We start from the raw sequence: 13,935 nt of genomic DNA, 5'->3' as shown, positions 1-13,935 counted from the left end.
GCTTAACTGCAATCCAAAGTTCTGGTCCTCAGTTTGACTGATACATGCTCACTATTCGCACTACATAGCAAATATTTGGTCTAGTACACAGTATGGCATACATCAGACTTCCAACTGGCGATGTGTAAGAAAATTTTCTCATTGCTTCTTTGTAACGCCCTACTACCTTAGAGTCGTTACTAAGTGAGTTTAAAACAGAAATTGTGCATTTAATTGACTCAAGTGGTTTCTAAAACCAAAAGTGTGAATAAACCAGAGTTTAAGGCTGTACTCTTTGAAAATGTTTAGTTTCATTAAAAACGTTAATTATAAAACATCTGGGATCCCAAAATAAGGTTTACAAAATATTTACAACTCAAAATAGATTTACACTTGATCATCTATCAAAAGAATGGTTAAATACAGCCATATACAAAATGCCCCCAACCAAAGCAGTCGGGCAGGCCGAACATGTACGCGCCGCCCCCACGCTCTCCATACTCATGGCCGGTTGACTGACTCCTTGCTTTTACCTGCCACAAGGAGCACCCGTGAGCCGAAGCCCAGCAAGAAAACCCAAATAACACATAACATATGCAAAACAAATAGCTGGCAATAATTCACTGACACATAGGAAAACCATCATAATAAACAAGTACGGCCATGCCGCTCCCAAGGCCTTACCAAAGCCTGGAGTTTCGGTTCTCACCGCGAGGATAACTCATGTATCCCTTGGGTCCCACCCTGAATATAAGCATCCCATGTGCTGTGTGTTACTTTCGGCCCACGGCCGCCCCGGCCTATGCCGTACCCGGCCTCTGCCGCTCGTTTCATCATAATAACACATATAGTACATTCAAAATAAAAATTCACACACATCACGGTTCATTTAAGGTTAAGCATTTGCATGTAATACAATCCGGGGCCACGCCCTACAATCACACAGTGGGGCCATGCCCTAAACTCGGGTGTTACGGTTTTCTTACCTGTAATCCGTGCTTTCCGATGCACCACGACCACGAGCACGGTCCTCTAGCACGAGCCTCTCCGAAATCCTAGTCACAACACACATAAAACACTTTTAATACTAACCAAACCCAAAACCACTTCCCGGGACCAATCCCGCACTCTCGGGACCTCTAAAACCTTAAAACAACACCCCGGAGGCATCCCACGAACCCCCGGAGCTAAGACCTAAAATTGCCAAAAAGAGCTACCCTGAAAATTGCCTTGTGCCGCGGCACCCATCAGACAGAAGCTCCCTTGCCGCGACACACAAAAACCCTGTCGCGGCACGCCTTCGCAGACCCAGAATTCTGGGTTTTTCCTGCAATTTTCCCCGAGCTTTAACCTCTCCAAATCATCCCAAACCAAAACCTAAACCCCAAAACTCAAATCCAAACATCATATGAACAATCTAACACCCCATAAACACTAGAATCAAATCCAAAACATCAATGCACACAAGATCCACTCCTATGATTTCAAATTCAACAACCCAAACCAAAACCCATGAAAATCTTAACTCAAGCATTAAATTCCTCAACCAACACAGAAAACAAACTTAAATAAGCATAAGATCCTTACCTCAAGAGTAGAATCCACCCTAAAGTTCCCTTGATCTCCTTCTAAGCTTCCCACTTCAGCCCCTTCTACACCTCTTCTTCTTTCTTCTTCTTTGCCCTAGCCTTTCTCTCCTCTTCTTTTCCTTCTCTTCTAATTTTATCAAAGCCACAAGTGACCCAAATGCCCAAACCGTACCCCCTAAATCCCAGCTGCATAAAGTCTATTTGCCTTGCCAAAAGACCAAATTACCCCTCCTTACTAATCCTTCTAAGCTAAACCTTCAAGGGTACTTAAGTCTTAACACTTTCATTTCAATTCTACCACTTCCTATCTTAAAACTTGTTACTCACAGTAGTTACAAATGGTTACCAAAATACCAATAACTAATCACTCTTTCTAAACTCAACTTATAAGATTCCCGAAGTACCCCTGGGCTCCTCCCGAGCCGGGTACAACATCCCGTTGTGACTTTTAGACTAACTGGCTCTCTAGGACCGTCTCGATGCGTGCATCCTGATAAAACATCACACTCACATGGCACAATTCACATAGTACAATTATCACAGTTATGCCCTAACATGGCCAAGTTACAATCATGCTCATTTTAAGACAATCAGTTCTACATGCATACTGATTCACATAGTCATGCATCTCAAATAATCAAATAGTCATATAACGTGCAATAAATCATAATGATGCATTAAACTTAATAAAGTCACACACAAAATCCCATCATGCCCTCCAGGCACACTACTCCAGGCCCTTAAGCCTTAACACTGAATTTGGGTCGTTACATTCTTCCTCTTCATGAGTCTTTGGAGACTGCTTCTTTGAAAGATGAATTGCATGGTGGGATGGTAGACGTACTTTCGTGGAATTTGCCATTGAGAAACGTTCAAGCACTTTATCAATGTAAGCTGCTTGAGACAGAGCTAAGAGTGTGTTCTTTCTATCCCTAATGATCTGGATACCCAGAACATAACTTGCTTCACCCAAATCCTTCATCTGGAATTGAGTGCTCAACCAATTCTTCACATCTGATAATTTCTAAACATTATTTCCAATGAGTAAGATATCATCTACATAAAGAACTAGGAATACCACTATTTGATTTGCCTTCAGTTGGTAAACACAAGGCTAATCAATATTTTGTTCAAAGCAATAGGTTTTGATTATTTCATTAAACCTAAGGTTCAAGGAACGAGAAGCTTGCTTAAGTCAATAAATGGACCTATTCAACTTGCAAACTTTTCCTTCTTGTCCAGCTACTTTGAATCCTTCTGGCTAATCCATATAAATGACTTTGTCAAGCTTCCCGTTAAGAAAAGTTGTCTTGATGTCCATTTTCCAGATCTCATAGTCGAGAGCGGCTGCTATGGATAAGAGGATGCGAATGGACTTGAGCATGGCTACCAGACTAAAAGATGTTATAATTGATTAAATACAAATGATAATGTGTTAAAATACAAGCAAGGTATAAACACTTAGTAGAATTCACATAATGTAGATGTGAATTTTAGTTTCAAATTGTAGGCACTTAGAAAATGCAAAATTGGGTCCAAAGTGATACATAAAAGTATTTAAGGGTTCCCAAAATGTTTGGAGGCATTTGGAGCAATTTTTGGACCTTTGGAAGTGTACAAAGTCAGAGGAGGATGTGGTACGTTGCCACCCAGTAGGCGACACATCGTCTGGAAGCTAGGGTTTCCAGAAACCCTCGAATGCGACATGTCGCCTGCTGTATTACGTGTATTTACGTAAATGCTCAAAATAACGTGTTTTGCAAGTCTAATCCTATTGGTTACACCTAATGACAGTGCGTACTGTAAATATGGGTCAAATACAGTGATTTGTGAGACTTGATCACTCTCTCTAATCTCTCTCTACCCTCATTCTCTCTCTAACTCCAAGAATATCTAGTTTTCTCCAAGAACTCTCCAAGAAAGTGCTTGACTTAGAGAGTTGAAGGCTTGTTCAATCTCAATCCTCATTTCCTCAAGAGAAGGCCTCAAGCATCAATGGTGGCTGGGAAATAGAGTATTAGGACAACATTTCTCAACGTGTATAGTCCTTGGTTTGTGTTTGGTTTTTCTCAAGGGTTTGCTCTAAGGATTGTTCAAAGTGGTGATTTGCCAAGGATTTGAAGCTTCATCAAAACTTGAAGAACATCATTGTTCTACTTGGGTTTGCATGTTCGTTCTTAATATTTTTTAAGTCTCTGTCAATCCAAATTTTGTGTATATTCTATTTTTGTGGTGGTGTTATCTCACTCTCCCCCAAAAAAAGTTTCCTCATAGTCCACGCCTTCTCTTTGGGTATAACCCTTTTCCACTAATTGAGCTTTATAAGTTTCGATCTTTCCATCAATACCTCATTTCTTCTTGTAGATCCACTTGCACCCAATGGCCCTAAAGTCACTAGGTGCTTCCACAAGACCCCAGACGAAATTTGAGTACATGGACTCCATTTCCTATTTCATGGCTTCGAGCCATAGTTCATTTTTAGGGCTAGCCATTGCCTATTTGAAAGACAATGGATCATCATCACCAGTGTCACCAAAAACCATATTGGTTTTACCATCCAAACCATAGCGAACTAGGTTCCTAGAAACCCTCCCACTACGATGAGGCTATGTGACTGTTTGCTGAGGAATAGTGGTACTTTCTTCATTTAAATCGACTTGCGTCGGTTGGACATAAAGAGTGGAAATTTCATCATCAACTCACGTTGATGACAATGGAACATTGGTTAGAGTCAATTCTTTAACCATCTCCTCTAAAACTACTTTGCTGCGTGGTTTAAAGTTTTGGACATAGTCATTTTCAAGAAAAGTAGCATTCGTAGAAGTAAACACTTTCTGTTCTGAATGACTATAGAAAAGTCCAGCCCGAGTACCATTAGGATAGCCAACAAACATGCAAACTTCATTTTGCGGTTCTAGCTTTCCTTCCTTTTTCCTCAGGACGTGGGTGGGACACCCCCAGATTCTATAATGGCGTAAACTAGGTTCACGACCATTCCAGTGTTAAAAAGGTGTTTTGTGGATTGATATCGATGGTACGGCATTTAGAATGTCATTCGCAGTTTAAATTGCATCTCCCCAGAATGAAGTTGGCAGAGTTGAGCAGCTAAGCATGCATCTAACCATTTCTAATAAAGTTATGTTCCGACGTTCCACTACACCATTTTGTTGCGGAGTACCCGGCGCAGTAAGTTAAAATAAAATACCAAGTTTAGTTAAATGATCTTGGAATTGCATATCAAAATATTCTCCACCCCTATCAGATTGCAAGATCTTTAATGTGTTACCTAATTGGTTTTGAGCCATCGCTAGGAATTTCTGAAACTTTGAAAATGTTTCTGATGTCCTATGCATTAGGTAAAGACATGAGTATCTAGAGTAATCGTTAATGAAAATGAAGAAATACTCAAAATCACCCCTGGCTTGTACATTCAAAGGTTCACAAACATCTGAATGCACAAGTCTAAGTGGTTCTTTGGCTCTATCACCCTTTACAGAGAATGGACGCTTGGTCAGTTTTCCTTCTGTTTACCCTAAAAAGGCTGCTGATGATGTGGCAAGGATTTCTCACACGTGGTTGAAACGTGGCCAAAGTACTGCTCGACTATCGACCAGAAGCACATGGCTTCGTCGGGGCTTAACATTTAGATACGACCAGGCTAGTCGTATAACTTGATTTGTTTCCTTCTTAAACTATAATCTTATAATTAATACATTGAATATTTCCTCATTATGACCTTGACACGCAGTTATTAAGGAAAGATATGGCCCGTTGGCCCATGTTACCTTCCTTGAGCCTATAAATATACATGAAATAGCTCAAGGAAGGGACTTTTGATTCCTGAATATTTTTGCTAAGATAGAGAAAAAGAGAGAGCTATAGTGCAATTATCCATCATTTTATTGTATTTCTTCCAAGGTTTGTGAAACTCAAGAACCCTAGTTCTTTGATCACTGCTTTGAGATTCAATCTTAATAATAGCACTAAGTGGACGTAGGCCATTACCATCTTTTGGGGCCGAACCACTATAAATCCTTGGTGTTTTCTTCTCTTCCATTAGATTATCTTTCTTAATTGTCGTTTTATCTTCAGTAGTACATTTGACTCCGTGTCGTTGGCCAAATCGTGGGTCAACATTCTGGTGCTTTCATTGAGAGTTTGACCAAAAAAAAAAAAAACTGTGAAAAAATCTAATGGCGAAAACATCTAAGAAGACTGGACAGGCTACTAGCGCTGCACCATCCCAACCTCCTCCCCCAAATGTGGCTGAGAATGAACCACATTTGGTGTTCGATGAGGAGGAATTAGACTCCGAAACACTGAGGGCAACGCTAGGAGTGTTGCAAGATGAGTCGGCTAATCTGAGGGCCAATCAGGAGAATGCTGTAGAGACAATGGCGCTGTAGCAAAGAGAAATAGAACGCTAGCGCCAAGAGCTGATTGAGCAGCGGGTGGAAATGGATTGTCGGCAGAGGGATGCCATGACCACCCTTGAAGCAGCCATTCAACTGGCTAGGAGTCAGGCTATGCCAGCCTCCCAGTCAAATCAGCCACCTAATGCACCATCTCAAAGAGGTCCCAATCCAAGCCCTCTGCTCCAGCCAGAAAGCCCTCAAAGGCCGGAGCAGCCGCCTGTGGCTTAGGATGATATTTCACCTAGGGATCTTGAGCAGCAGCCTCCGTCCTAGGCTGGTCGAGGCAATCTGCAGCGCCCGAGGCAGAATAGGGCAGGGCAGCCACCCCGTAGCCCTAGACGCCCAGGGGATGAAGAGTCGAATCTACCGAGCATGGGGCAGTGTCCTTCTGCCAATAGGAGGAACGCCGAGTTAGGCTCTGCGGTCAGGGCCCCCCACGGCATAACAATGCACGGGGACCCAACGACTAGTGCAGGCCTCCCCCTGATGCTCGGGAAATGACAGCCCGAGGAGGAAATAGCGTGAACAGCCAGTCATGCCGTAGTCAGCCACAATTCAGAGATAGCCACGACTATAATGAAGCTGATTCCGGCAGAGGAAATGCTGGCCGGAGAAATGAAGAAAGAGGTGGAGGCAGAAGCCCCCCACCTAGAGAAAATAGGCCAGCTAGCCACAATGATGGGGGGCAACCCAGGCAGCAGAACGCCTTTAGTCGGCTAGGAGCTAGCGAGTAGAGATGATGATCTAAGGGATGTACTTAATGATTGCCGAGAGAGGCACGACGAGTACGCTCCCCCGGCACCGGTGGCCCCAGCAGTCCCAGAAGCTGTTCAGGCTCAGATTGATGCCCTGAACCTGGTGGTACAGCAACTGGTCGAGGGACAAACGTCCCATATTGAGTATGATAGGAGGAGGGGCACCCCCTTTGTACAGAGGATTGCTGCGGCCGAAACCCCCAGTAAGTTCAAGATGCCTATATTGTCGAATTTTGACGGGTATAGAGACCCAGTATCTCACGTTAATAAGTTTGAGATACAAATGGATATACAGAAAGTGTCGGAAGACGCCCACTGTTGGATCTTCCCTGCGACATTGTATGACACCGCCCATGAGTGGTTTTTTAAATTCCCTCCTGCTAGTATAGTATCTTGGGAGATGTTCGTAAATGAATTTTATGGACAGTTCTACGTGGGTCGTGTACACCCCATAGAGGCCAACCACCTGGTCGAGATACGCCAGAAAGAGGGAGAGCCCTTGAAAGAATATGTCCAACGCTTCATTTGAGCAGCAGCTGGAGCCAAGATAGTGGGAGATGAGGGTAAGATGATATCTCTAACTGCTGGGGTTAGGCGCCATTCACCCCTCTGGAGTAGCCTCAGAAAGAATGGGGTAAGAAGTACCCAAGAGTTTTTGGATCGGGCTGATCGATACATCAAGCTCGAAGACGCGATTGCCAACGAAGGGAAATCACCAACAAAAGACAAGGGGCCCAAGGAAGAACCCGCCAAAGCCACCAACCGGTCTGAAAAGCCCAATGGCAACGGCAAGGGCAACATGAATGGCAATGGTAGGAATGGTGGAAAACAGGCAAATAATGAACCCTCAACTTCTGAGAGTAAACGCCCCAAAGGCAATCGATACGAGCCGAGATTCACCAACTACACGACCCTTGTCGAAAGCCGAGCTGAAGTCTACCAGGCGACCATCTCAAGCATTCCTTACAAGCGACCCGCAGCTATAAGGAAAGATATCTCCAAGAGAGATACGACAAAGTTCTGTCATTTTCACAACAACTACGGGCACGACACCAATGAATGTAACCAGTTGAAAGACGAAATTGAGTTCCTGATCAGACAGGGACATTTAAGAAGATATGTGCGAGCCACAGGAGGGTCTCAGCGAGAGGCTCAAGGTGGCAATGAGCAGGTGCCTGCACGCCAACGCTCACCACCTCTACAGCCAGCTCCTATGGCAGACACATTACTCACCATTTGCGGAGGCCCACATCTTGCAGGAGAAAGTGGGAAGGCAAGGGAACGATATGCTAAAACCCTACGCCAAGACCAGGACATCGAGATGATGAGTGTGGAGGATCGAGCATCGAAAAAGGCTAGAACAGAGGAGGAATTGATAACCTTCTCTGAAGATGATGCCCAGCACGTGCGATTCCCACACTCTGATCCGCTGGTCGTAGACATACAAATTGCCAACATGATGGTAAAGAGGGTGTTGGTCGACACAGGAAGTTCGGTCAACATCCTGTACAAGCCTTCGCTGGAAAGAATGAAGCTGTCTGTCAAAGACCTGGAGCCATGCAACCAAATAATTTATGGTTTTTCCAATGAAGGGCTCGCCCCAACAGGGTCGATTAGGCTTCCAGTTACAGTAGGTACTGCACCTGCTAATAGGACATTACTCACTACTTTCATAGTGGTCAATTGTCCTTCAGCATACAATGCTGTAATTGGGAGACCAATTCTGGTCGACCTACGGGCCGTCACTTCAATATGGCACCTTGCCATGAAATTCTCGATAGACACAGGGGTAGGATGCGTCTTGGGGAATCAGCGGGAAGCAAGGGAGTGCTACAATGCCTCAATCACCAAGGCGAAGAGGGGTGTATCGAGAGATGTTCCCGGAAAAGAGTTGCAAGTGGCAACTGATGCTCAGGGCCACTTGGGTGCCCACTCGGGTGATAATGTCACCAAATAGGGTGTTACCCAAAGTGAGGATAGAGATTTGGATCCTCACTTTGGGGATTTTGAGGAGGAAATTGGACCCATCGAGGACCTTGAAGAGGTTCAACTCGATGAAGAAAATTCGACCAGGGTTGTGAAAGTCGATAAAAACTTAGAGACAACAACAAACAAGCATTGGTGGAGTTTTTAAGGAGGAACCAGGAAGTCTTTGCCTGGTCACACAAAGACATGGTCGGGATAGACCCTGCAGTCATCAACCATATCCTGAACATCGACAAGAGTTTTCCACTGGTGCAACAAAAAAGATGGCTGCTCGAAAAAGATAGATCAAAAGCCTTAAAAGAAGAAGTCGAAAAGTTAAAGGAGAATGGGTTCATCAGGGTGGCATTTTATCCATCATGGGTCTCTAATCCCGTGCTAGTTCCCAAGCCGAATGGAAAGTGGCGCACGTGTGTGGATTTCATAGATCTTAATAAAGCCTGCCCCAAAGATTGTTTCCCACTCCCAAGAATCGACTAGCTGGTCGATGCCACTGCAGGACATGAGATTCTTTCATTCATGGATGTATACTCCGGGTACAATCAGATTAGTATGCATCGCTCTGATGAGGATCACACTAGCTTTCGGACTGATACAGGGCTTTACTGTTACAAAGTAATGCCTTTCGGTTTGAAAAACGCTGGTGCGACTTACCAACGACTAGTCAACCACATGTTTAAAGAGCTGATCGGCACAAACATGGAGGTCTACGTCGATGACATGCTGGTCAAGTCAAAGAAGGCAGAAAGGCATATAAAGGATTTGCAGGAATGCTTCAACATCTTGAACAAATATCAGATGAGCTTGAATCCCCTTAAAATTCTCCTTCGGAGTAGGATTAGGGAAGTTCTTGGGATTTATAGTTAACTCGAGAGGAATTGAAGCCAATCCCGAGAAAATTAAAGCCCTGATCGATATGAAATCGCTAGCAAAGATTAAGGATGTTCAAAGTTTAATCGGAAGAATTGCCGCTCTCAGTAGATTCATTTCGAAGTCAACATATAAGTGCGTTCCATTTTTTAATCTACTTAGAGGCAACAAAAAGTTTGAATGGACGGAGGAGTACGAGCAGGCCTTTCAAGCATTAAAAACTCACATGGCACAACCACCCATCCTGTCCAAGCTGGTTGATAAGTAAACTTTGTTGATTTACCTGGCGATCACAGAGTACGCTGCTAGTGCCATTTTAGTAAGGGAGGAAGAAGGCATGCAGAATTCTGTTTACTATGTAAGCAAAAGGCTAATTGGAGCAGAACAACGGTACCCACCCATCGAGAAGCTAGCATATTGCCTAATTTTGGCCTCCAGGAAGCTGCGGCCTTACTTTCAAGCTAACCCAATCACGGTTTTGACTGACCAGCCTCTACGACAAGTCCTGCAAAAACCAGAGGCTGTAGGTAGATTGTTAAAATGGGCAGTCGAACTTGGGCAGTTTGATATATCTTACTTGCCACGAGTAGCGATAAAAGGGCAAGCCCTGGCTGACTTCATTGCAGAGTTCACTGACTTACATATAGCGAGCAGATCGAAGAGCCTAATGAGCCTGAGTGTCAAAACCAAGCCCCCTCGTGGAAATTATTTACAGATGGTTCTTCTAACGAGTGCCACGCTGGAGCAGGAGTGATATTGATAATGCCGGAAGGGCATCGATTTCACTGCATAATCAGGTTTGACTTCACTACTTCTAACAACGAGGCCGAGTATGAAGCATTATTCGCTGGGTTGCGGTTAGCCAGGGACATGAATATAAAAGTGCTTGACATCTACAGTGATTCTCAGCTGGTGGTGAATCAAGTCATGGGAGAATACCAGGGGCGAGGTTTAAAGATGGTTGCCTATCTAAACAAAACAAGAGATCAATTGGCTCAGTTCGACAAATACACCCTCCAGCAAGTACCTTGCGACCAGAATTCCAATGCTGATGCTTTGGCCAAATTAGCAAGTGCAAAGGATGCTGATACTCTGAATATAGTACCGGTTGAGCGGCTGTCTATGCCAAGCATCCAAGTAGAGGAGACCACTATGGTAATCCAGATGGCGGATACATGGATGGCACCATATATAGAATATCTGACACAAGGCATGTTAGCAATGGACACAAACAAAGCCAGGACCCTTCAGCGACAAGCTGCTAGGTATATCCTAGTCGATGGAATCTTGTACCGAAGGGGATACTCAATGCCACTCCTCAGATGTATTTCAAAAGAAAAGGCCAAAGAATTAATGAAAGAGGTACACGTTGGCTTTTGTGGAGACCACGCTGGGGGGCAAAGCTTGTCAAAAAAGATCCTGAGGCAAGGATACTTCTGGCCCACGATGAATGAAGACTCGATGGAGTTTGTGTGGAGGTGCGACAAGTGCCAAAGGTTCTCCAAAATCTCATGAGCAGCCCCCAATGGGCTTAAATAGATGCAAAGTTCATGGCCGTTTGCAGTTTGGGGCATAGATTTAATCGGATCTTTGCCCACAGGGAAGGGCGGCGTCAAGTATGCTGTGGTTGCCGTCGACTACTTCACTAAATGGGCCGAAGCCAAGCCACTCGCAACCATAACGACCAAAAAGGTTCTGGATTTCGTGATCAAAAACATCGTTTGTCGCTATGGATTGCCAAGGAAAATTTTCTCGGATAACGACACCTAGTTTGATAGTGATTTGTTCAAAGAATTTTGCGAATGGCATGGTATTATCAAAAGCTTTTCTTCAGTCACGCATCCCCAAGAAAATGGACAAGTCAAAGTAGTCAACAAAATGCTAAAGGATAGACTGAAGAAAAGACTGGAAGAAACTAAGGGAGCAATTTCCTGAAGCCCTTTGGTCGTACAGAACTTCCCACCGAATAGCAACAGGCCATACTCCATTCTCTTTAGCTTATGGGTATGAGGCTATGTTGCGTGTTGAGTTAGATTTTCCTTCGCGTCGCAGAATAATGTACGATCAAGGCTCGAACAGCCAACTATTGATGGAATCCCTAGACTTGGTCGATGAGAAGCGTGAGCAAGCCCAACTCCGAGTAGCTGTGTACCAGCAAAAAGTCGCTCGGTATTTCAATTCTAAAGTGCGAGAAAGGAAATTCAATGTCGGAGATCTAGTACTTCGAAGAGTTTTCCTAAACACCCGCGACCAAGCTGCAGGAGTACTCGGACCTAATTGGGAAGGGCCATACCAGATTGAAGAAGTCCTTCACCCAGGCACCTATAAACTTGCTCGCTTAAACGAAGATCTCATTCCTCGCTATTGGAAAGGAGAACACCTGCGCAAGTACTATCAATAAACAATCCTTCTTAAAGGATTGGCTTGTATTAATTTTACTTTTTACAAGTCATGAAAAAGAGTTGGTCATTTTATGTGACTAATTGCTTATAAGTGTAAAATCTTTTTGATCACTCGTACAGACACATTTTGTTCATTTATTACGAGAAATATAAGGGACTGTGCACAACCAATCATTCTTGCCAATTATTGTATTTTATACAAGTATTTGCTCATTACATGTGTTGTTTTGCTGTATTAAAATTTTAATTATTTTGCTACGAGCATTGTTGTTCAAACAGGTTTTGGTCACGGCAAGTGACCAAGGACCTAAAGCTCCTCGATCACTTGGGGGGCATATAAGGTATCTAGTAAGCAAAGCATATTGAAAGGTATGTAAACACATGAGCAAAATAAGTGAAAGCATCCTAGGGTACTTAGAGTATTTTTCAAAATTTTGTATTTTGTTAAATCAAACTAAAGTACTATGCTAAGTTCGGTCATGCGAACAGATGTTATAATAAGTGCAAATATATTATAATATCAAAATGTATCCTTTTACACCATTAGCAGGCACTGCTCGGATGTAATTGTTCAATTAAAAGTAAAAGCTGCCCATGTAGCAATAAATAGTCAACTGGAAAATAAGTGTCTTTACATCACGACCCGTAGGCCGTATACTTGAAACATTAAAAAGAAAGAAAAATAGCAGACTACGAGGCTGGAGGATCTTGAGGGGTGCCCTGGTCGATGACATTTATGGTTTCATTGTCTGCCTCGTCCACGTTGGTGGCCAAGGCAGGTACCCTTGCCCTCTCTTTCTCTGCCAATCGAGCAACGCAGCGGGCTATCTCAGCATGCCTTGCGTGCTCGGGAAGGTAGCTGAAGTCAGCCTCTTGGTCGTGTTTCCAGAAGTCATAGAAACACTTAACCGTTGCGTTCTTGTACCTTTCCAAGTTGCTGGTGTTGGTTTTTTCAAGCTTCTCGATCTGGCCCTCCAAGGTTGTGGTCTCGTGTCTACTGGCAATCAAGTCATCCTCGAGCTTTTTGCCACACGGTAATTGACGCGGTTAGACTCCTTGAAGTTGTCTCTCTGCTCGATGGCCTTATCCAGAGCATTTTTCTTCTCCCTCAACTCCTCAGCTAGTTTGTTCTTCTCCTCGAGCACCGCCTCAAGTTCTTCAGTGTGTTTCGCTTTGGCAGCTTTGAGTTCGTCAGCATGCTGTTGTTCCAAAGACCTGGACTGCTCGGTAGCAGCACTTGAGCGGAGCCAGTCGGCAGTAAGGGTTAGCATTGCCTACGATCAGAGCAAAGGTTAGACTGACTATAGAATGTAAAAAGGGTTGTCTCCACAGAAAAAGATAACTTACATTGGCAAACTCATTCAATGCCCGGGTTAGGATCTGGTCAACATCCATTATCTCCGTCGAAGCCATCGCCTCTCGGCAACGTTCGTGCTTCAAAATTTTGGCGACCCTGTCTTTGACCAAACTTAAGGCGCGACTCGATATGTCACCCCCTGTGGAAGCAGGAGCAGCCTACTGAGTCTGGTCGGTTGGGGCCGGTGGAGACGGTGTCGACCCGGTAGGAGTAGGGGGAGTTTGCTGCTCGAAAGGAGAAGGAGGTGGTGTTGCATTGGCTGAGAGTCCGTCTGCCAGAGGGTCTACAGTGCGGGTTTTCTTGGCCTGAGGCGCTTTGCTGCTTTCCCCGGGATGCCTCTTGTTCATTTTCTTCTTGCTCGAGGGAGCTTCAGGAGCCTCGGGAGCACTGTCGAACACATTCTCAGAGTCCATGTCTGTAAGAAAAGCAAACACACGAACAATGAGATAGTATAAACAATTGAGTGTGTTATTTCAAGAAAAGAAACAAGGAAAATTGTAAGTGAAATACCCGAGCTATCATTACTGGTCGCTAAATTATATACTCTACTAGTGTTACATTCACTCTTTGGCTTGAAGAAGTCTG

At 44.1% G+C, this 13,935-nt stretch overlaps 1 pseudogene; it reads right to left on the bottom strand.

The window, feature by feature from the left end:
• LOC133825051 (pentatricopeptide repeat-containing protein At5g61800-like) overlaps positions 1 to 13,406 on the bottom strand; it is a 51,945-nt pseudogene extending 38,539 nt beyond the window's left edge.
• Positions 13,407 to 13,935: the final 529 nt, after the last annotated feature.

Source organism: Humulus lupulus, chromosome 3, assembly GCF_963169125.1.
Source record: "Humulus lupulus chromosome 3, drHumLupu1.1, whole genome shotgun sequence".
Classification (NCBI taxonomy): Eukaryota; Viridiplantae; Streptophyta; class Magnoliopsida; order Rosales; family Cannabaceae; genus Humulus; species Humulus lupulus.
Note: the sequence above shows the minus strand (reverse complement) of the source record. Positions and strands in the feature narration are given on the sequence as shown.